Consider the following 25055-nt stretch of genomic DNA (forward strand, 5'->3'; position numbering starts at 1 on the left):
GGAGTAGTTGGTGAGTGGGATGTGCCTGCTGAGATAGATGAGAATGGCAGTGCTTTCGTGGACATTTGTGCCGTGAGGGGGTTGGTGATAGCCAATACCCTCTTCAGGCACAAAATGATTCACAGGTATACATGGAGAGTGATGAGAAGGGTGGATGGCGAATTGAATGAAAGGAAGGCAATGATTGATTATTTGTGTGTGGATGAAAGGATGCGAAGATGTGTAATGGATGCAAGAGCATATAGAGGTTGGGGAGTGTGGTCACAATCATGGTCCAAGTAAAATGGAGAAATAGTTGAAGGGAAGGACGGGAGGAAGAAGTAGATGCAAGGAGAGTGGAATGGTTACAAGAGGATGAGAAAAAGGCAGACTATAAGAGAGAAGTGGATTAACGATTGGGTAAATATGAATTGGAGCAGATGGAGGACTTGGAAGGGGTGTGCAAGATATTCACAAAAGAAATATGTGTATTATGTGAGGTGGTGCGTGGGGTGACGAGAAGACGAAAGGGGGTGCAAGGAACAGCATAGTGCAATGAAGAGGTGAGACAGGCTGTGGCACAAATGAAGAAAGCATATAATGAATGAATGAGTAATAGGGACGTGGAAGACGTTGAGAGACGGAAGAGAGAGTTATATTTAGAAAGGAAGAGAGAGGTGAAAAGATTAGTAAGAGAGAGTAAGAAAAGAATGGAGGAGGAATTTGGAAGGAATTTTAGTGTAAAGTGGAGGGAATGTAAGAAAATGTTTCGGAAAGAGGTAAAGAGAGCCAGACAGGGTGGCGGTGAAGTTAGTAGGTGAGTGAAAGATAAAAATGGTAGATTATCAGTTGAGACTGGAGAAAAAGTGAACAGATGGAGAGATCACTTTAAGGTATTGTTGAACATAGAGAATGAAAATAATGCAAGTATAAGTGGCTGCAGAATGGCTGGGAGAAGGAGGGACGTGAGAATACAGGAAGAAATCAGTAGGACAGAAGTTGTAGAAGCAATGAAGAAAGTCATAATGGGGAAAGCCCCAGGAATTGATGAAGTGTGTGGTGAAATGCTGAAGCATGGGGGAGAGAGAGTAGTAGAATGGATGCTGAAGATGTGCAGATTGGCCTGGGAGGAAGGTAGAGTCCCAGAGGATTGGAAGTCAGGTATAATTATTCCATTGTACAAAGGGAAAGGGGAAAAAGAAGTGTGTGGTAATCATAGGGGCATTTGACTTCTTCGTATAATAGGAAACAATACGGTAGGATACTTATTGACAGAGTTAGGGAAATAACAGAGGAATTAGTTGGAGAAGAACAGGGAGGCTTCAGGAAGGGAAGAGGTTGTGTAGATCAAATATTCAGTCTTAGATCATTAGTGGAAAAGTTTCTAGAGTAGGGAAAGAAGTTGTTTGAGGCCTTCATGGATTTGGAGAAAACATATAACGGTGTGGATAGACAAGGACTGTGAAAAGTATTAAGAATATATGGAGCAGATGGGAAGTTGTTGAATGCTGTGAAGAGTATTTATGAGGGTGCTAACGCTGCAGTGCATGTGGATAGTGAACTGACTGAGATTTTCTATTTGAAGGCCGAGCTGAAACAAGGTTGTGCCATGTCTCCATGGCTGTTCAATCTGTATATGGATGGGGTTATAAAAGTGATACAAAGTAGGGCGGTGGATGTTGGAATGTCCCTAATGAGAAAGGGCAGTGTTTGGAAACTCCCTTTACTGTTGTTTGCAGATGATACTGCGTTGTTAAGTGAAGACGAAGGGGAGCTGCAAGGCATGCTGGATGAGTTTAGGAGAGTGTGTATGAAACGGAATCTAAAGGTGAATGTAGGGAAAAGTAAAGTTATGGTCTTCGAAAGAGGTGAAGTCAGTGAATGTACAGTAAGGTTGGATGATGAGGAAATGGAAAATGTGGGTACGTTTAAGTGCTTGGGTAGTGTTATGAGTACAGATGGAAGTTTGGAGGGTGAAGTACTTGAAAGGGTGCAACAAGGAAGAAAGGTTGCTGGTTCCTTGAAGGCAATAATAAAAAAAGGGAATCGAGCATGGAAGTGAAAAAGTTATTACATGACAGTATTGTGATACCACCTCTAAAGTATGGAAGTGAAGCTTGGACATTGTGTGAGCAGTGGAAATGAGTTATTTGAGATGAGCATATGGAGTCACATGGAGAGACAGACTGACAAATAAGGATGTGAAGTATCATTGTGGTGTGGATGTGGATGTGATAGGAAGCTATAGGAGAAACACATTGAGGTGGTTTGGCCATGTGGAGAGGATGGGGAGTGACAGACTGACGAGGAGACTGTATGTGAGTGAGGTGGAGAGGGAGAGAGAGAGAGGGGAAGGCCAAAGATGATATGGGGGGATGGAGTGGAGAGGTATATGTGAAAGGAGTGGCGTGAACTGGGTGGAGGGCAGTAAAATGGCGGGGGACAGGGTGTCGTGGAGGCGATTTGTTTGTGGCCACCCTGTATTGGATTAAGGCGTCTGGCAATAGATAGAGATAGATATGGGAGACCAGGGCTAACTGGCACATTTTTTACTTTTTCGGTGATTGAAGAAAAACTATGAAGAATTTTTTTTTTTTTTTTTATTCCTTTCACTGAAAAGTACACACATTCCTCATACCTTTCATGAAATAAAAACATGGTTTTCTTTCAAAACTAAAGAAGAGCATTCTTTAAAAACAATAACTAAACTGTGTCAACATGCCCCATATACCAGGTAAGTTGGCACACACTATGGGGTAAATTGACACATCGCATATAAATAACAAAATCAACCCATGTAATTGTTAGTATAGATACAGAGTATCCGTAAAGCTTAATTTCAAGAAGATACAGTTCCAACGTAACAGAAAAATATCTTCTTAGTAAGGAAAGTAAGCAGCTTTTTATTATAAAATAAATAAAAACTCTTTCTCGTATATTGAGGTGAAAATTAAAATGTAGTATAATGCCACAGAGAGCGACCTAGCACCCTCAGAAGGAGGCCACTGAGGAGCACTGACAGCGCGCTGGGACTCAGGGCTACAATGACATAAGTCTGCCCAGGCCGCGTGCCCCTGTGACCTGGAGTTTGCCCGCCACCACCACAGCAGTAATACAAGGCTGCTTTCTGGGCAAGCCGTCCCCAGCCAACTTCAGGGTGGAGCTGTAACTCCAACTCCAGTCAGCACCCCTGAGACGGCTGGTAGCCGCTCAACCCTCCTACAGGAGACGGCTTGCGGCCCCTCTAGAGGAAAACAGGAGATGGCCTGTAGTCGCTCCCGCCTTTGTCAGGAGATGGCCTGTAGCCACTCTGAAGGTGCCCCTAACGAGAAAGCCTGTAGCCGCTCAACCCTACTGCAGGAGATGACCTGTAGCCACTCCAGAGGGAATCATGAGACGGCCGGTAGCACCTCCCATCTTTGTCAGGAGATGGCCTGTAGCCGCTCTGAAGGTGCCCCTACTGAGACGGCCTGCAGCCGCTCCGGAGGCAAATAGGAGACGGCCTGTAGCCACTCCCGTCTTTGTCAGGAGACGGCCTGTAGCCACTCCCGTCTTTGTCAGGAGACGGCCTGTAGCCACTCCCGTCTTTGTCAGGAGACGGCCTGTAGCCACTCCCGTCTTTGTCAGGAGACGGCCTGTAGCCACTCCCGTCTTTGTCAGGAGACGGCCTGTAGCCACTCCCGTCTTTGTCAGGAGACGGCCTGTAGCCACTCCCGTCTTTGTCAGGAGACGGCTTGTAGCCGCTCTGAAGGTGCCCCTCGAGAGACGGCCTGTAGCCGCTCAACCCTCCTTCAGGAGACGGCCTGTAGCCGCTCCAGAGGGAATCAGGAGACAACCTGTAGCTGCTCCAGAGGGAATCATCAGACGACCTGTAGCCGCTCCCGCCTTCGTCAGGAGACGGCCCGTAGCCACTCCGAAGGTGTCTCTGAGTCTGCCTGTAGCCGCTCTGAAGGTGTCCCTGAGTCGGCCTGTAGCCACTCCTTCCCCCAGGCCATGGCCAGTAGCCGGGCCTTAGCGACGGCCTGTAGCCGCGCCCCCAGAAGGCCACAGCCAGTAGCCGGGCCCTACGGCAGGAGACGGCCAGTAGCCCTCCTCTGTCAGGTGCTGGGTCCTGTTCATCAACCTACGACCCAGAGGGAGCCACCAGCCTGAAGGAGTACTGGAGAGGCCTCGTGACTTTCACTGGGCTATTCTCCCTGCAGCCGGATCCAGAGAGGACTCACATGACGGACCCCAATGTAGGTCGACACCGCAGCCCCCTCCTGATTGCGTCTCTGAACACTGGGGACCACAGCCCTCGGGACCTCCAGATAGCCCCCAGGCGGGCGGGATCTCCCTACACCCAGACGCCGGAGATTGTCGTCCTCTGTCAGGCACATGAGCGAGAAGTTCAGGCACTTATTTGGCCCCAGCCCCAAGGGCCATACTCCCGCCCCAAGCCCCTAAAGCATGGGACCCTTCGCCACCTGCAGCTCTGGATGAAAGAGGACGCCCTGACGCATGATCCCATGGCCCCTGAACACAGAGACCCCCAGCGGAACCCAGCCCCATCAGTAGGGAGGCTGGGTCACCTCTGCCGCCCTTGTACCTGACCTCCACGAAGCCCAGACCGGAAAGGAGTGACAGTGAAAGCAGTGTCCGTGACATAGTGACGTGAAGGCAGAGCAGTGAATTAATCATATAAAGGAAGTCAGTGAAAGAAACACCAGTGACAATATAAAAGTGGTGGAGTGAATAAAACTAACAGTGAAACCGTGAACATGGCCAAGCAGTGAAATACGGGTCTATTACAGTGAATACGCTACCATCTAGTAACGCCGCATCATACTAAAATCCTACACAGACCCCAGTGTTAAAGTAATAATTACCAACAGTGAAATAGTACCACCCACTCCCCAAACATATAACTTGGACTTCCTGCAATAATAGTATATAAATCTCTGCCCTAAGTGCTATTCACCTTACCTGACCTTGACCTGAGTAGTATCCTGTGCGATACTAATAACCCATATCTAGACCTAAGAATTATAATTGTCCAGTGTATCTGAATTCGTGACATCTACCCGTACCACTGTAGAATTCAGTAATTCACATGTAAGGTTGTTGCCTTGAGTTTTTATGTCCTGTCTCTCTCCTATTTGTCTATGTCCGGTCTAGAAAGAGAACCCAGCTACACACTAGGCATTAGAGGGACGGGAAGCCGCCCCTAAAACACTTAGCATTACAAAAATAATTATACTTCCAGAGCATAATGGCATGTAAGATAATTGACATAATCTAAATCATCATCTGAATAACAGTTATGGCATGTATAAAACAAATCTTCATCGGTGCGATCTTCGTGGGCCCACAAGTTGCACACTCTACACTGGATCCACACTTCTCGTGGCTTGCTATTGGAAAAAGGCTCCATGCACACCAAACACAGAATGTCCTCTTCATCTGAGTTTTCCTCGTCAGCATGAACAAGTTTTGATTTCTCAGATTGCTTTTCCTTCTTCGTTTCTGAAAATGTTTCTTTTGGCTTTATATGGTTTTTGTTCTGATTCTTTTTCAAGTGATTTTTTTTTTTACTGGTGTGCAGGAAGCTAAATAATAAATGCACCAAGATAACTATATCACAAAAATAATATAAATTAAATATAATCTGAAAATAGAAAGGAAATAAATAAGCCAAGGTTATTCATATATAATATGGGGCAAGTTGGCACTGTGCCAATGTGCCCCATTTTCTTTGAGCCAACTTGCCCCACCCGTACCATTATTCTTAACAAACAGTTTTTGCATACGCTAAGAAATCTTGTATGATCTGTTTCAAGGGTAAGCAGTCCTTAAACCCTAAGTAAAATTATGGCTAAAATGAATATCAATCATCTGTAGCCAGATGCATGTTACAACATACAATGCATGGAAGTGAAAATTTACTTAGCAGCATCAAAATTCAACTTTTCCTCACTCCAGTCAAGTCTTGCAACCTTCACGTGTGGCTGCTTGTTGGCAACCAAGGATCCACCCGGTGATCAAGTGGTGTGAGTAACAACGCTATCTAGCGGTAATTAGTGGAATTATTTCATATGTGCCAACTTACCCCTCTTGCCAACTTGCCCGGTCTCCCCTAGATACTTGTAATAATTTTTGTCTCTGCAGCCCTGAGGAAGCCATTTTCTTTAACCATAATACATTCACAGTGTTTTAGAATCTACCATGTCGGATGGGTTAATGAATAGTTAGTGAAATCGTCAGGCAGTGTAAGTAGTTGAATTAGAGCATCAGGGCATTGCTGTAACAAAACACATCTACGTGTCTGGGATACAGAAATTAACAGTGCTCAGGTAGAGGTAGGTCAGACTCACACCCCGTGTCCCATTTTCTAGTTCATTAACTTATAAATACCCGGGAGCCCTGTTCTTCTCAGTAGCTTCCTGACTTTGTATCCATGCAAGAGGTGAGGGAAATACTTCAAGCTGTCTCTCCATTTCCGCAGTATAAGGGTATGTGAGTATAAGTTGGGTATGTGAGACCCACGTCTGCCTGAGATGTGTGAGATATTTTGTTCTTCCTGATTGCAGATATGAATGTAGTGTCTGTCAGCCCCTCTTCACGTCATGAAGCACCATCCCATATCAAGCTTTGGGACCACTCAAGCAACCATTCTTTTTTTTTTTTTTTTTGTAATAGAAGGCCAAAATTTATTTACTGTTTTTCTAAAGATTTTTTCTTAATTTGTTAAAAATATAAAAAGAAAAGAACAGTTAATTTTTTTACATGTTTGTGTTGCGGAATCATTAAATATTTTACTCTATTTTCAGTATTGGAATCAAGGAAACATAAACATTTTTCCCGATTTTTTCTATTTTGGGGACTGAGAGACCCACGTCTTCCTGCTATGCAACACGGACCGACAGCTACCCATGCAGGATTAAAGTGTCACAAGTCTTTGTGTGAATTTTCCCCTAATAAAATCTCCCAGATTCGTTAATTATTGTTTGCATGCAATTGATCAGACACTCACTCAAGAAATTTCTTTCGAAATTTCATAATGGAAACAAAAACGCTACACAAGAAATATGAGTGGAGAAGGAAGCGATGAACTTTTCCGAATAATCTCTGAAATCTCAGTTTTTGTTGTGCTTCACTGTCTTGTTTACAGAGATTTTAAGGGGCCACCAAACTCTGTTTAAAACAAAATAGAGCAACATACTAAGATCAGTAGAATATTACACAAATTTCGTTAAAATCTACACACACAAGAAAAAAAAAAAAAATGATGACGTACATATCAGGTATATCTAAAACACAGGTAGCCTATACCATTGTACTTAACCATACCCTGGACGGGCAGAGAGGTGTAGTACAAATATCGAGGCGCCTTAGGCGGAGGTCAGGTGTGTATGAGGGACGCTGATTGAAGTGACCTTATATAGCACAGCGTGCACAGTGGGCGGAGCGTGACATCACCTCCAGCAACTCTTTGCTGATGTACCATTCAAGTATACCTTGGACACAAGTATATTTTCTTCATATACTATCAGCACTGATGCTGAGACGAGGAAAATATGCTGACATACAATTTTCCTTTACTCTGTTTCCTCTCCATTTTCGTTGTTCGCTTATTCCAGTGTCTTCCATTATTTCCCAATAAACATGACAAAGAAATATTCAAATATGGCATGTCTTTCGTTTCTGTATAAGTGTTTACACACACACACACACACACACACACACACACACACACACACACACACACACAGTAATATAATCAAAGATACGGAAGCTGAGAGACCACGTTTTGCCTTTTGCAAACAAAGCAGAAGAAAAATAAAACTGAATTCCGATTATTTAAAAAATCATAGAACTATTTCATTCATACAACTGAATTTCGTAAGTGCCTGCAAAACAGGAGAGAAAATATTATTCTTATGCAAGGAAGAAGGAACCAAAGGAGAGAAGCCCAGAAGACTGTACTCTCCATGAAAACACGAAAACCAGATAACAGAGAGCCACTTTTAAGATCTGTTTATTTCGAGATGCCAGGCAGCACTGAGTCTGAAAGACTGAGGTTATATGCTGTAGGAAATACATATAGAGGAAGACGATTCTAGAGCTGACCTTATCTATACAGGAAGAATTGGGAGTAACGGTTTGCAATATGAGAGGGAGAGAGAGAGAGAGAGAGAGAGAGAGAGAGAAACATTCCTATGAAATAAATAAGTTATACAGATGTTCTACAAATTTTTGGATCATCTGGAGCTTTGCTGAGGCGAAACACCAAATGCGGCTTTTCTAGACTGAAACACCTGCCATGTGATATTACCCCAGGAGTTACTGACTGACCGGGCCACTACTACAGTAGAGATACTCCTGTATCTAAGGAAAAATAAGAAGATACAGTGAGATGATGGGAAGCGAAGAGACGAAATTCATTAGAATACACTCTGCTTTGAATGGCAGTATATGGTCATCCCATTTACATTTTGCAGGCACATTCCACACAGGGACGAATAAGATACCTGTAGAAGCTCCACAAGTAAATTAAATAAATATAGTACTGATCACAACTAGTATCACTGGAGTTTGATATACCAAGATGAGTATTGTGATCATTTTTTAGGATAGATGACTGGTTAACCATCCGTTGGTGTGGCGGGGTGTGACATACTCCAAGTGATGTTTCATTACAGCTATCTTACATCTGGCAGCAGTGATACTGCCACCCTCCCATGAGTTTTCCAGGGATCCTGCACTGAGATGATGAACTTGATGATACATGACCCCACTCAGATTCCTCCTGACAATAGAGGAGAGGTTGACGTTCGTTCAATAATAGCATCTTGGGGTGCAGCACACCCCACCTCAACATTAACGTTCAGAAAGATGTCACACTGACCTCTTACATGTGCAAGGAACGTCAGTATGTTGTATTTCTCAGCACGATGCATCACGGTGCTGCAACTTATTCACACAATAAAGAAAAAAGAAAACCAGAGACCATTGTCTTTTACAACAGTACTACAGGTGGGGTAGATACAATCAATCAATTGTCTTCAGTCTACAGTGTTTCCCAGAATGCTCGATGTTGGCCTCTTACAGATTTTTTTTTTTTTACACCATACTCAGTGTTGCAGGAATAAATGAATTCAGTGTATTCATGGCCAACTCTCAATCAATCATGAAGTACTAACATTTTCTGCAGACACTAGGAATGAAGTTCATAGAAGTCTATATCAGCCATTAAAAGACAAAACAGGGTTTGAGATGGGATATGAAAAAGGAAGATCCAGCACTTGTCACCATCTCTCACCATTTGGAGGAATTACCTCCATAATGCTGCCGTAAAGGTTCCCAACATTGGTATGCATTGTGCCATAGGTCAAAGGATCGTAAGATGAAAAATAGCTGTCATAAGTGTTCTAAACCCATCTGCTTGGATCATTCTATCATGAATTGTGTTGACTGCTCTGGTGAGGGTCTTGAGGATGAGAATGTAAGCAGTGACGATGACTGAATGTGTTACCCAATAATATATCAACTAATTTTGTTAGCCTTTCTTATCAGTGTATCATTTACTTCCCCTCGGTGAAATATTTATAAATTATAATATGTTCTGTGAGATAAACTTATTATATTTCCTTGTGAACAGTATAGGCTACATGAATAAACGTTTATATATAAAATAAATAAATTATAGGTTTTTGTGTGAGCTAAATGCATGAATATGTATAGTTGTGAAAAAAGTCCCATACAAGCTGTATGTAAATTCCATTACACATGTACTTATGAATGAAATAAACTTTGTTTATGCTGAGTATGTTAAACTGAGAAATAAATAGACAAGAACATGATCCTCTGTGAATGAACTTCATGAAAATATGTTAATTTCTGAAACTAATACATATAAATGTGTTGCTAAGTAAAGTAACTTTATGAAAATATTTTTGGAATAAATACATGAATATATCACTCTCATCTTAAATGTCAGGACGAACTTGCCTAGCCCCGGGTACCTGCACTCCGCATGGGGCGACATAGGATTGGATGATGGATCGATGGATGGATTTATTTTTGCAATATTAAGTGTGTTTATTTGTCAAAAAATGCGTGAACATACCTGTTGAAAAGTAAAGTGTACAGAAACACATGTTGAAAAATTTAATAACCAATGAGAATAAAAATAAAATATGCGGTGGAATACACCCCAAGGTACAAACAGTGTTTTGCACTGACGAAGGATGAATAGACAACAAGGATGATAGCCATGTATCAGACTGCAGTGTGTTTCTGTACTACACCTCATCGCCTTTAGCTCATGTTGTTATTATAATGCCTTAAGCTTATCCTATGATTCAAGAGCAAAGTCTATATAGATTATTAAGTACTGTTTCCATCACGTCAAAATTTGTTATTGTTAACCCCTTCGTATGCATTGACGTGTTTGTCGTCATTAGGGTGTGGCTGTGCCCATACTCATTGATGCTTTTGTCGTCATTAAAGCATATAAACTTTCGTCAGAGAAAAAGATTTCAGCCGATCGGCATCATAGCTTAGCTGCTACTCATCACAAGTAATGAGTTGGGTACTGTGGGTCCTGATACCGGCAAGAGAGTGGACAGGTTATTCAATACCAAATGAGCTGTGAGTGGGGGAGGTACTTTGCAGTTTGGCCCTTTAAATTTCCACTCTTACCCCCATTCCAGCATGCAACATATTTCACCATACTAATAATGCTTGTGTATATTGTTTGGGCATTGTTGTGATTAGATTTGGTGTTTGCAATAGGAAATTTGGTGTTTGTGAAGTATTCCTGGTCATTATCAGCCGTTGGCCCAACGAAGATTGTGCTACTGTTTCTAATCAACTACACTGCCTCTACCCTGCACCAAATGTGACTATTTAATTATAAAAGTAATGACAGTGAATCATGAGAATATAATGTGCATATCTGGTGTACAAGCAATTGGTGAAATACATGCAGTAGCTTAGAGGGAGGCAGGAAACTGCCCTACAGTTATGACACGGTGTGGGTACACAGTAGTTTTTCGCATTTTTCTAAAAAAAGACTATGAGGTCTAGGATCACCGTTTTGGGCTCAAATGAAAGCTAATGAAATTCTGCATAGGATGATAAAATAAAAACATAACAATGGTGAGAAAATTTTTTGCTAGAGGTCCCCGAAAAAAAGCTGTTGTCTGTCGGAAATGGGTTTTACTTTTTCACAAATTACTCGAACACCATACCTCGTATCAAACTGGGACCTCCGACATTCAAAAGCTCTTTCCAGTGATGTATAACATGTAGAGATTGATTAGTAAACATTCGACTTATGATTTTGGGAAGTGAGATCTATGTTCCCAAATGTTTATTCCCAGGGCCTTAACCTATGTATAGTTTTTATTTTATTTTATCGTGTAGAACAAAGTTCAACGAATAGGAATATGAGAGATTTTGGCAAAATAAATATGTTTGGGTGGTGAAAATAAGCCGAGAGTACACTTTTTTGGTGCGCGCAGTGGTCAGGGGGGAGGGGAGAAAAGCCAATGCGTCGTGGCACAGAAAACTTATTAACTTATCCATGCATGAAAGGGTTACAGATATTTTCTGGGTCACTTTTAATGAAGGATCATGATGATGTTCGTGGAGGAGGTGGACATGAACTGTACAGTTTGTCAGACCTGAATTGTCAACATCCAATCAGTGTCAGTTTATATATATATATATATATATATATATATATATATATATATATATATACAGTATGTCCAGTGATATATGGCTTCCTTGACAGATAGAAACTGATCGATGACCAGATCTTCATCGGTATCTCTCCGCACTAGCATCAAACTATAGGACCGGACTTTTCGTTAGAGAGAGAGCATAAGAACAATTAACACTCTCCCATGTTGTCCAGTTACATATCAGAGAGAGGTGTCATGAGTGGATACAGTTCATGTGGAAGAAATACATTTGAATTGGTTATGCTTATGCATGACAGGGTTTGTGTATGTCGATGTAAATCAATGGGCTGCATATAAAGGAATACCACTGAAACGACTTATTACCAACAACATCTTTACATGCTAACCATGGCTGGGTTTCGAATGCAGAACTGTCAGACACAGATTATTTAGAAACATGACAAACAACAACAAATAAGCCCGTCTCTTGCCAATCCCCTAAAATCCAATTTTCCACCACCTATTTTCTCCATATGAACCCATTTTCACCTTGAAAAATTTCCCCCTTCTGCCAGTTTTCCCCGTGGACTTATATTCTCCCATGCAGAAATTGGGAGGAAATATTGGAGAGCAAAAAACCAGTGGGTGGAGGAAAGAAGTGTGTTGGGAGGATTGGGTGAGATTATATTAACACCCCGGCGGCTAAGTGTTAATTGATTAAAAAATTATACTCCAACCCCCCCTGTGTGGTGGCCATCTTGGGTTTATATGAAAACGAAGTAGAAGATCGGGGTACAGAAGTAGATGTGAAAGAACGTGACGAGCAAGTTAAATATTATGCATTTGGCTCTGAAGAATTGGAGTGAGTAATGCTTAACCCGCCCCATCCTGACCACTTTTCCACCACTGACTCCCCCCAATCCCGACCATTTTAGGAAAAAATTTTTTTTGGCTCAAACCTTCGCTTTTGGTAAGAAACATTGAAAATTCATAGAGAAATCACTCACCTGAGGTTTAAAATACTCATTACAGGTAAGAGTGCCTCCTTACCTTACTGGGTTTTCTATCAGGCTGGCACCAAAGAAAACGAGTTCTATGGGAGGATAACTATTTCACACCACTCATAAACGGTATTTATTTATTTACTTGGTACGAATTTATATGTAGTACAAGAGTATATTGGTTTTCAAGCAGTAATATAGGCATTATAAGCATTATTTCACTCACTAATATCTGACCTTTTTTTGCCACATTACCTGATCATCATTTCTAACTGTTTCTTCCTCTAATGCTATGTAAAGTTTGTCCTCCACATTGTCATTGATTGGGGAATCACTCTGGCCCTGAATATCGTACCGTGGCATGACATGGCTATACTGGCCAGGTCACTGATAACAGGTGAATTGCTGAGACAATGGCATGCAGGGGGGGGAGGAGGTCATGCTGGGTAAGGCATTGTCCCTGCCTGGCATCTTGTTGAGGAAGGTGTCACGTGTATACGTACCAAAAATGACTTGCAAAAATTGAAAATTGTGCAAATTTGGGACCATGCAATTTTTTCGCGTTCATGTACGTCGATGGGATTGGCAGTGACAAAACGTGTGGACGTTAAAGAACGTCGACGGGACGCCACGGGTTAATTGTCCGTTAACGAAAAATGTTACTGGCCATGATTATGCTCTATGCCTTGATTGAATTGTTAGAATTGTTACCAGTTTGTATAAATGAAAACTTTCCTTATTTTACATATTCATGTTGTACATACTGATGAAGTGAGAGGTGATGAATAAATGCTTTAATCCCAATGGCTATGAAAATTTCATTATCTCCGATTTTAATCCAATTAACAAAATTGACATTATTTATCGATTTTTCAGGTAAAAAATGTATGGAAATGACATATTATCACACATGGCTGTAAGCTGGGTGGTTAAAAAGTTATACTCCACCCCCTGTCCATGGCGGCCAATTAGAGGAGTTCCACAAAGTTATCACTCTGGCAACCAAGCTACTATGGTTTGATTCATGTGGATAATAACAACCGGAGAGAGAGAGAGAGAGAGAGAGAGAGAAATGGAGAAATGAATTTCCCGAGCTAGGCAACTAAGGCCATATAGCCCCACTGGGGTTACAGGAGGGCGCTACCCCTCCCGGCAACGGTAGCCCGGGTGAGGCTTGAACTTGTGACCTCCCGATCACAAGCTCAGCGCGCTACCACTGTGCTACCGCGCCACCCCAGAGAGAGAGAGAGTACGAGTAGAATAAAGAGTACAAAAGTACTAGAGATCTGTAAGATTATATGGAGTTTAGCTAATGTTAAGCTTTGTTAAACTGAAGCACCTGGCATATGAATATCGCTCAGGAGCGACTAACTGATTGGGCAGCTCCTGGCGATACTCCTGCATCTTACAAAAGAGCAGAAGATTCATTGAGAAGATGCAAAACGAAGAGCCTAAATTCATTAGAATAAACTTTATTTATTTATTTTTTTTATTTCAGCATATGGTCATTCCTTCCACATATTCCTGACATATTCAACAAAGGGACGAATAAGATACCTGTGAAGTTCCACAAGCAAATAATATAAATATAGAAGGGATCATCCCAGCATCATCGGAATTTAACCCATACAATCCCACCGTTGGCATGGTGCCAACGGTACAAAACATCTCGAGTAATCCCAGCGACTTGATGGTGCTGACAGCAAAATTCGAGCGCTGTAGCTCGTCTCTAACTGCTTCAGTCTAGCTAATTTTTTTGCTAAGGAGTAACTTAATGTATTGGCAACAATGTGCATAAGCACTTGTAGCACTGACTTTGGTTCTGCATGGGTGGGTAACATCAGTGTGCCACTGTCCGTCACAGCATTAGAATATCGCAGAAGTCACGCCATTTTTTCGCCTCATTGGGCTGGAGGAGGCGGTTGAAACTGTCACATGGACCTTCTGTCCCTTCATTTAGTGATTCTATAGAAGAGGAAGACCTGGACGACTCTTCTGGAGAGGAATATGCGCCAGTGGAGAAGGATATTGAGAATGGGATTCCCCCATTCCCCTCCCCCATTCTCTCTCATCCCGCCCAGCTGGATGGGAAAACGTAGCTCATGGCTTGGGAAACTGGGCTAGAAACACGATGGACGCCCATCCTGCACATATTTCTTCTATAAAGAGTACCTTTTGTTTGCTTTTCCTTGATTTATATGTCCTTTTGGGTTGTTTTATGCCAAAAAAAAAAAAAATTCCCGTTTTTGGTCGGGGATTGGGTGGGTATAAAATTGCAAAAATGCCTGGGATGGTACGGGTTAATATTGCAAGATGAGTAATATGATCTTTTCTGAGGACAGATCATCAACTAAAAGACACCAAAGCTACTGGCAGATGATGACCATACTACAGCACAGTACTTTACTTTATCTCATGGTATTATTTAAAAGGCTTCAACTTAACCTATGACTTACAAAGTCTGTATAGGTTATTTACTGTTTTCATCAATGTCAGAATTATATAAAATTAAAGAAATTCTGGGTCATTTTTAATGCAGGTGGGGATGATGGTAGTGGAGGAAGTCTACAATAATTGAACATTTTTTTTCAGTCTTGAACCGTCTACATAAATTCAGTGTCACTATTTATCATCCATCCAGCGATACTGGACTTCTCTGACAGATGGATGCAGATCGACGAACAGAGCTTCATTGGCATCTCCCCATACTAGCTCCAAACTATAGGACTGGACTAATTGTTAAAGGAAGATCATAAGAGCTATTAACGCTCTGCCATGTTGTCCAGTTATGAATCAAAGAGAGGTGTCATGTGTGGACGCTATTCATGTGGAATTAAAACAATCGCATTGGCTATGGTTATGTATGGCAGAGTTTATGTAAGACGTATGTGTAAATCAACGGGCTGCAAACAAAAGAATACGTATGAGACTACATATTACCAACGACATCTTTACACGCCAACCATTGCTGGCCTTCTAAACCTGAACCATGTCAGACACGGATCAGATACTAACATGATAAAGAAGATGAACCTTACCCCATCTCCTGACACCTCCTAGGCGTCATTTTCCTACATGCTAACGGAAGTTGGGTTTCGAATCCAGAATTATATCAGACAAGGACCAGATATAAATACGATGAACAACAAGCACATAAACCCTGGGGATCATTTCGCATCCACCCATGGACCTATTTTCATCCCATGGACCCATTTTCACCCTGAACAAATTTCCCACTTCAAACAGTTTTCCCCTATAGACCTATATTCTCCCACTGGGAAAATGGGAACAAATAGTGAGTGGAGGACGATAGTGTGTTGGGGGGACTGGGTGAGGTTAGACTGGTGAGTATTCAGGCGGGGTGGCACGAATTCAAACTATGAAGATGGGTGGTGTATGTAAGGCAGCTGTTGCGACACGAAGATGTAGATCAGACAAATGTGATGAAGGATACGACCGCGGGGTGCAGAGGAAGGGTGAGGTGGTCGGAACTGAATCAGTGGAATGTTGGTTTGTCACACAATGGACATGATATCCTGCGACAATTGACCCTGGGTGGTCGTATTTATTTGTATATCGATTGGTAACTTCAGCACTTTTATTTGTTCCATGTCCTCTAACAGGAGTGAAATTTTCTAATTAATCAATTTCCTCTGTCTCCGGTTTATATAGTACATTCTCTTTATGATTGTATTCAAGGATTATACAAGAAATGCCAGCACCATTAACAGCAACAATAACAGCAGCTTTGTTGTGTTGTGTTGTGGGATATTCTCCCCACAGCATGGTGGGGAACGGGCAAACAAAGAGCCCGTCAGGCGAAAAAGCGTAAACAAGCTCCTATAAAGGAGCATAGCAGGGACGAAGACGTGCAGACAGGGCAAGGGCGGCAGAGGAAGGGAACGAGGCGATGGTGGAAACAGCCCGATGATGGAGGAGGCAACGGGGCGTGAGCGGTAGACAGGACGGCGCCGATGGAGAGGGCGCCGCGCCGGCATGCTCAGGTGGTAAGCCCGAAACGACTCGGCGATGGTTCGCGGCCGGCTGCTCTGATGTTAACAGAGGGCAGAGAGGGACGAGAGAGCGATGGACAAAACGGCGCCGATGGTAAGGGCGCCGAAGCTCAGGTCGAAGTCCCGAACTCTGCCCTCAACCCCCATCTGACTCGCTCCAGCTCTCCACAGCAGCAGGTGGAAGCGTGGAGGGTAGGCCCGGTCCCGGTGGACGCAAAGGGCACAATGTAGTGCCACACATTTGATATTCATGTATGTGTTTAGTAGTACTGTAATTTTAAGTTAGATAGGGTGTAACCTGAATATTAGTTTATAAGTTCCTATCCTAAGTAGTAATTCATATATTGATAATTACTGTAGGGCTAACCCTATTTTTATATGTATGTATCTCTGTATCTATGCAGTGGGTGATGTAATTGTAGATGTTGAGCTATGGGAATTCCCCGTCTCGTAGAGTAACGAATAACAGACAGATGCGCCAACTTTTCTTGTCGTTGTTGGGCGCCGAGTTTAAACCTTAAACAGAATAATGATGAATATACAATTCTTTCCGTAACCTAGTTGTGAAATGTTTGCTAATGAAGCTGCTAGAACACAAGTATGTAAGATTAGCAGTCCAAAAGGCCTAAATAATGTCATTTGTGAGGATTTAAAGTCCCGTTTATCTTGGCCGTCACTAGATGGCATGAGCTGCTCTCAGATTCAAATTGAAATAGTGATAGAATCAGTATCTAAATTATGTAAGGAATAAATCCCAAATTTTCCCCAATTCAATCAAAAGTCCTGGCGTCATGGGTACACTGCTAAATAAATTGTAAAGAGAATTGAAACCCACCATATTTCAAAAACACCATCTCATTTGACTTGAGCAGTGGCATCGCTAGCGTGCCCGACAGGCCCCACTTGCTGCCCAGACATCGTGTGTAACAGACGTTCGTTTAGGTGAGTCGTCCACATTTCTTCTTCCTCCCCCTCTTTTTCTTTGTTTAATCCTTACTTATTATGAACTATGAGAAGTAATATTGTTGAGAGTTTAACGTAGAGTGACTTGCTGCCCAGACATCGTGTATAACAGACGTTCGTTTAGTCCCCAGACACCGGCGGCGACGACCGTGTGAGCACGCCATTATTCCCAAGTATTGCCCATAGACTTTTACACTTACACTTGCACCACTCACGAGTTATTTTTTTTACAAACCGAAGGTAGTTGATGTGTTATTAATGATTCTATCAAGTGAACTTTTTTTTGTAGATAAGGAATAGAAATAAAAGTGATATGTTCTGTAACGGAAAGGAAAAATTCAAATTCATTAACTGTTCTCTTTCTTTAAAATTAGTTTATTAGAAAAAATTATAATCAGGAGCGTGGAAGGGAACTTACTGATTGTGAGCAATAATGTGATATTTGAGTGGTACCTCGAGGCTAAACAAGCCCGAGTGATTGGGGTTTTCCTGGTGATTGTATTTCTTTTTTTTTAATTATTCCTCGAGGCTAGACAGGCCCGAGAGATTATGTATTTCTAGTGATTATATAACATTGTTGATGGTGAACTGTAAAAAAATACTGACGATGTGGGAACCGAGAAAATTATATGAGGAGAATACCTTATATGGGTGAAAGATGAACACAAATAATCATTCTTATTGACTCGAGGCTATGCCAGCCCGAACAGACAAATCATACCCGTAAAAGTGTCCCTGTCTTGAGGCCATTGTTGAGCCCAAGGGTAACGGCCAAAAAGAAAGTAAAGTACAACGACTCCATATCTCGCGTGTATCAAATTGTTTCGTCTGGTAATAATGTTAGAGGAATGATCACCCAAAAGCCTTAGTAACATTTACAATCTTCTCTCATACTAAAAAGGGTCATGTAATTAAAAATGTTTTTGTGGAAATTAACAGTATTATTAAAGTAAAGTATATAGCATTTTCTTTTCTTTATTAATATACCTAATCAAGGAAATTATGTCCTCAAGCCAAATTCACTCCCCTTCCAATTCAAGATTCCTTCGCTGAGGGAACGACAACCACCTGAGGTACCGACTAAATCTAAACTCGGCCAAAAACTACAAACGCTACCACAATTCATTCTTTTCATAAATATTTACAATCCACTATATTAAGTCGAGTACCACTTGTATATCCACGGGTGAGTTGATCAATACCCACAACAGGTAAGAAAATACATACTCCTATCATCATTACACTGGTGTCAGCCAGTAGCATAAAAATTCTTAGCATCACATTGGTGAATACCGGTGGGATAGCAGCACCTACTATTACACTGGTGTCAACTGGTGGGATAAAGTTTCAGGTTTTACAACAACCCCGGTCAAGGTAGTGTCGGAGGAATGGCGGTCGGCCATGGAAAGGGCGGACGGCCTACATCTGGTGGGCTGACCAGGGCACTCCCGAAGGTGGAGAGGACAGGCCCGCCCCTTGGCTGGTGCGGCTGCTGTGGAGAGCTGGTCCCGCCGGGAACAGCGGTGGAGGTGTTGCTTCGGCGAGAGGTGGACTGCGAGTGTAACAGCAGCAAGAAGAAAATAAGCACGTACTTCATACATTATGCAGCTATGGTATGATCCGTGGAGAACAAACGCTGAGTAGATCAGATGGTGGATGAAATACTTGTAGTCAGAATATGGATGGGATGGATGATATGTGAATGATTGAAGGGCACATTATACTAACTAGGTTACTTGACAGTATCCCTACTCTTGTGCCTTTTCTATCTCAGATTTAGATCCTAATTCACATCTTTTCCTAATTCCAATTTTTCCATGACGTATTTGGTCATTTTCATCCTCCTATCTCCAGACAATTTTATTAATGTCAGCAGAGATTGTTGACATAAGGGAGTTAGAGCCTTCATTTACACCTTAATAACAAGAAAACTTCCCCGAACGGAGCAAAGCTGGGTGGAGGAAGCGTGAATTAACAAAGAAATTACGGAATCATTTTGAATGGGATAAGTATCATCATGGTTTTAAAATATTAAGGATAACGATGATGAAATGATTCCAGTGTCCTTTTGGAGAAATAAAAGATTCTCTCTCTCTCTCTCTCTCTCTCTCAGTGTAATATATATATATATATATATATATATATATATATATATATATATTGTGTGTGTGTGTGTGTGTGGCGAGTGGCAGTGTGAGAGAATGGGAATATGGACGGGGTATATGTGCGGGAGTAGGTGAGAATGAGAAGGCAAAGAGTGTGTATTGTTGTGAGTAACAGATGCAAGGAGAATAGAAGAGAGTATGGATCAGTTGGCTCAAGGATTGTGTGGGTAAGACTGAAAGTTGGACTACAAATGTGGGCGATTTTGTGCGTGTATGCGCCAGTGCAAGATCGTGCAAGCAGAGTGAGAGAAGAGTTCTGGGCAAATGTGGAAGTGTGCATGGAAAAGTTTGAAAGGAATGAGAGTATTTTTTTTTGGTGATATGAATGGTAATGTAAGGAATGTGAAGGTGGATGGAATAGCTGGTGAGTGGGGTGTGCCTGCAGAGATGGATGAGAATGGTAGTGCTTTAGTGGACATTTGTTCCGCGAGAGAGTAGGTGATAGCCAGTACCCACTTCAGACACAAAATGATCCGCAGGTATATATGGAGAGTGATGAGAAGGGTGGATGGTGAACTGAATGAATGGAAGGCAATGATTATGTGTATGTGGGTGACAGGATGAAAAGGTGTGTAATGGATGCAAGAGTATATATGGGTTGGGGGAGTGGACTTTCTGACCACCACTTGGTGGTGGTAAGAATCAGTGTCCAAACGAAATGGAGAAATAGAAGGGAAGGACAGGAGGAAGTAGAGTATGCAAGGAGAGTGGAAAGGTTACAAGAGGAGAAAAAGGCAGAATATAAGAGAGAAATGGAGGAACGACTGAGTAAATATGGATTGGAGCAGATGGGGGACGTGGAAGATGTGTGCATGATATTCACAAAAAAAAGTCTGTGCAGCATGTGAGATGGTGTGTGGGGTGAAAAGAAGGCAAAGGGGGGTGCAGGGAACACCATGGTGGAATGAAGAGATAAGAGAGGCTGTGGCACAAAAGAAGAAAGCATATATTGAGTGAATGAGAAAGAGGAACGTGGATGAAGTTGAGAGATGGAAGAGACAGTTGTATGTAGAAAGGAAGAGAGAGGTGAAAAGATTAGTAAGAGAGAGTAAGAAGAGAGTGGATGAGGAATTTGGAAGGAATTTGAGTGTAAAGTGGAGGGAATGAAAGAGAATGTTCTAGAAAGAGGTAAACAGAGTTAGACAGGGTGCCAAAGAAGTTAGTTGGAGAGTGAAAGATAAAAATGGTAGATTACTAATGGAGAAGGGAGAAAAAGGGAGTAAAAGGAGAGAACACTTTAACGAATTGTTGAACACAGAGAATGAAAGTAGTACAAGTGGCTGCGGAATGGCTGGGAGACGGAGGGATGTGAGAAGAAAGGAAGAAAATAGTCGGATGGAAGTTGTGGAACCAATGAAAAAGTTAAAATGAGGAAAGCATCAGGAATTGATGGAGTGTGTGGTGAAATGCTGAAGCATGGGGAAGAAATAGTAGTAGAGATGTGGAAGATGTGCAGAATGGCCTGGAAGGAAGGTAGAGTCCCGGAGGATTGAAAGTCAGGTATAATTATTCCCCTGTACATAGGAAAAGGGAAAAAAGAAGTATGTGGTAATCACAGGAGCATTTGTCTCATTTGTGTATTAGGAAAAGTATATGGTAGGATACTTATTGACAGAGTTAGGGAAATAACAGAAGATTTAGTTTTAGAAGAACAGGGAGGTTTTAGGAAGGGAAATGGTTGTGTAGATCAGATATTAATTCTTAGATCTTTAGTGGAAAAGTTTCTGGAGAAGGGAAAGAAGTTGTATGCGCCCTTCATGGATTTGGAGAAAGCATAAGACGGGGTGGATAGACAAGGACTGTGGAAAGTGTTAAGAATATATGGAGTAGATGGGAAGTTACTGAATGCCGTGAAGAGTGTCTATGAGGGCGCTAAGGCTGTAGTGAGTGTGGATAGTGAACTGTGTGAATTTTTCTATTTGAAGGTTGGATTGAAACAGGGATGTGTCATGTTTACATGGTTGTTGAATCTGTATATGGATGGGGTTATAAAAGAGATACAAGGTAGGGCAGTGGATGTTGGAGCGGCCCTAGTGAAAGAAGGTAGTGCTGGAAACTACTTGTACTGTTGTTTGCAGATGATACTGTGTTGGTATGTGAAGACGAAGGGGAGCTGCAAGGTTTCGTGGATGAGTTTGGGAATGTGTGTAATAAACGGATTCTAAAGGTGAAGGTAGGCAAGAGTAAAGTTATGGTCCTCGAGAGAAGTGAAGTTAGTGAATGTACAGTGAGGCTGGATGAGGAGGAAATGGAAAATGTGAGAGCGTTTAAGTACTTGGGTAGTGTGGTGAGTAAGGATGGAAGTTTAGAGGGCGAAGTGCTTGAAAGAGTGCAACAGGGAAGAAAGGTTGCAAGTTCATTGAAAGCAGTGATAAAAAAACAGGGAAGTGGGCGTGAAAATGAAAAAGTTACTACATGACAGTAGTGTGATACCAACTCTAACGTATGGAAGTGAAGCTTGGACCTTGTTGAAAAGACAGAAGTCAAGAGTAAGTGCAGCGGAAATGAGTTATTTGAGATGAACATGTGGAGTCACATGGAGAGACAGGCTGACAAATGAGGAAGTGAAGGAGCATTGTGGTGAGGATGTGGATGTGATAGGAAGCGTTAGGAGAAACACACTGAGGTGGTTTGGACATATGGAGAGGATGGAGAGCGAGAGACTGACGAGGAGTGTATGTGAGTGTGGTGGAGGGGGGGAGAGGGAGGGGGAGGCCAATGATGAGATGGAGGGATGGAGTGGAGAGGTATATGAGACAGGGGTGTGTGAGCTGGGAGCAAGGCAATGAAATGGTGGGGGACAGGGCGACATGAAGATGATTTGTTTGTGGCCACTCCTTATGGGATAAAGGCATCTGACAATATATATATATATATATATATATATATATATATATATAGATAGATAGATATAGGTAGATAGATGTAGATAGATAGATATTAGAGAGGCACACATTACACGCGTGTGTTCATATATAATGGTACGATCCTGACTGGGAATCGAACCCTGGACCTCTTAGATAAAAGTCTGTCACTGATACCACTCGACCAAGGGGTGATAAAAGCTGTGACAACCTGATTATTTTGACGAACCAGGTAAATCCATTATGGAAGGATGTGTGTGTGTGTGTGTGTGTGTGTGTGTGTAATTCACCGGGTCGGTCAGGATCACTTGATGGTCGTGATCGTCAGCTTTTACCCTCCCGGAAGGGAGCTTAGAGCTCATACAGTCCGATCTAAGGGCAAGGCTGTGACCTTCACACACGCACACTCGTCCCCTTGCTCTAGGGGGACAGTAACCACCCACTTCGTCAGTGAAACTTTTCGCAACCTGAGCGAGGCGCGAACTCCCGTTCACCAGTTGGCAAGCGGGAACGTTACCACTGCACCAGCGAGCGTGTGTGTGTGTGTGTGTGTGTGTGTGTGTATCAGCAATCAACCTCTTCCGTGGAAAGCGCAGACATATCAGGAACAGAAACACTAGCACAAATATGACCTGCATCATGTTTATTATTGGTAAATGTTTCGAAACACACTTTTTATCATCAGACCCTGGACACAGAAAATATCACCATTTGAACACAGAGGAGCATATTTAACATAAAAACTAAAAAAATCAGTTCTAAATAGTGGAAGTGTTGCAGATATGAAATAATTCTTTCATCACTAAACTACGAAGATAAAGGATGATGATACGAGCGATGACCTCAAATGCCTAAAAGACTAATAAATCTACCTAGGTTTGTCGATATAAAGAGTAAAATGATCATACAATGTAAGATATTTTTAAAAAGCATTGATATGAATACATAGTGATAAAATAAAACCAGAATTTACAAACCTGCATAAAAACAATGTAACTGAGCACTGATCTCATGGGATCCAGTGGAGGGCCTCCCATATATTTATACAAGGATTCCATAATTGTTAGGTCCTTCTCCCCTGAAACTTTTACCCAGTATTCAGAACACTGTCACTGTGAATGGATGATCATATTCTAAGAAGTGATTTCTAACAGCTGAAAGGTGGTTAAGATATTCGCGACGCGGAAGATCGACCAAAACGTTCAGCAATACGGGATTTTAAATGTCGCTTTGTTTTACCAACATACGATGCCTTACGGCTATCGCACGTGAATTTATCATGATTACAAGAAACGAACTTAAAATTGGGGTAGGCTATATGTTTAATATTAAAAATTATTTCTCTTCTTTGTTTCATGGCGCTTTTTTCTGTGTCCAGGCTCTGATGACGAAACGTGTGTGTTTCGAAACATTGGGAAAAAATAAACATGTGGGTTATATTGGGTCATACTTATGCTAGTGTTTTTGTTCCTTCATATATATATATATATATATATAGAGAGAGAGAGAGAGAGAGAGAGAGAGAGAGGAGAGTAGGCTACTTTGCCCATCTACCAGCACTGAACATCCGCACCTCAAAGGAAATAGTAATTGTTTGACTGCTGCACTTTACACACCATTTGTATTCTGTTCTTCCAAACTCCAGAAGATTTCAGTTTAGGAATAATTAATCTCTTTTACTGAAGGGACTGATAAATGGTGCGCGTAATATCTATAGTAAGAAAAATAACAACGCTAGAAAAAATATCAAGGTAGTAATAGAAAAATAAATTTATATCCTGTAAGTTAAGTGATTATGTAAGTATGATATTATTGAAATGTGCTGAATTGATCAATAATTTACCGTTAGACAGTATTTACAATGATTCATTTTAAATCATCCTGTATATTATTGTAATATATGCGAAGATGACAAGCTATTCAGTAATGAAAATACTATGTTATAATCTAAATGCCTATAAAAATGTATTGCTCTCAGGTCCCTTATTTTTCGTATTATTACATATTATGAATGATTACACTGCAGTTTTAATAACATTCTTAACTCTGCTGATATTTCTCCAAACTACAGTATATGCTAACCCATTAACTGTCATTGTTCCCACTTGGGAACACATTAATGTACTTATTTTACTAATGAAACTGAGCTGTAGAGCAGTATCATCCTTTACCATGTTTATCCGTGATCACTTCCCCCTGGTCATCGTGCTGAAACTTGTTGGGCTGCCTTTATGTTCAACTGTTCAGTGATCATATGAACTTCCTTGTATTCTCACACACACGTGTGCTCTCTGATACTAATACATTTAGGTAAGTACGTTTATCTGCAATAGAGAAATATGTATAACAAAATGAAGCCAAACATCTCTTCTGTTACGGTATATGCTCAATATCCTTC

Source organism: Coenobita brevimanus, chromosome 40, assembly GCF_032717465.1.
Source record: "Coenobita brevimanus isolate Jiangsu-jjx chromosome 40, ASM3271746v2, whole genome shotgun sequence".
Classification (NCBI taxonomy): domain Eukaryota; kingdom Metazoa; phylum Arthropoda; class Malacostraca; order Decapoda; family Coenobitidae; genus Coenobita; species Coenobita brevimanus.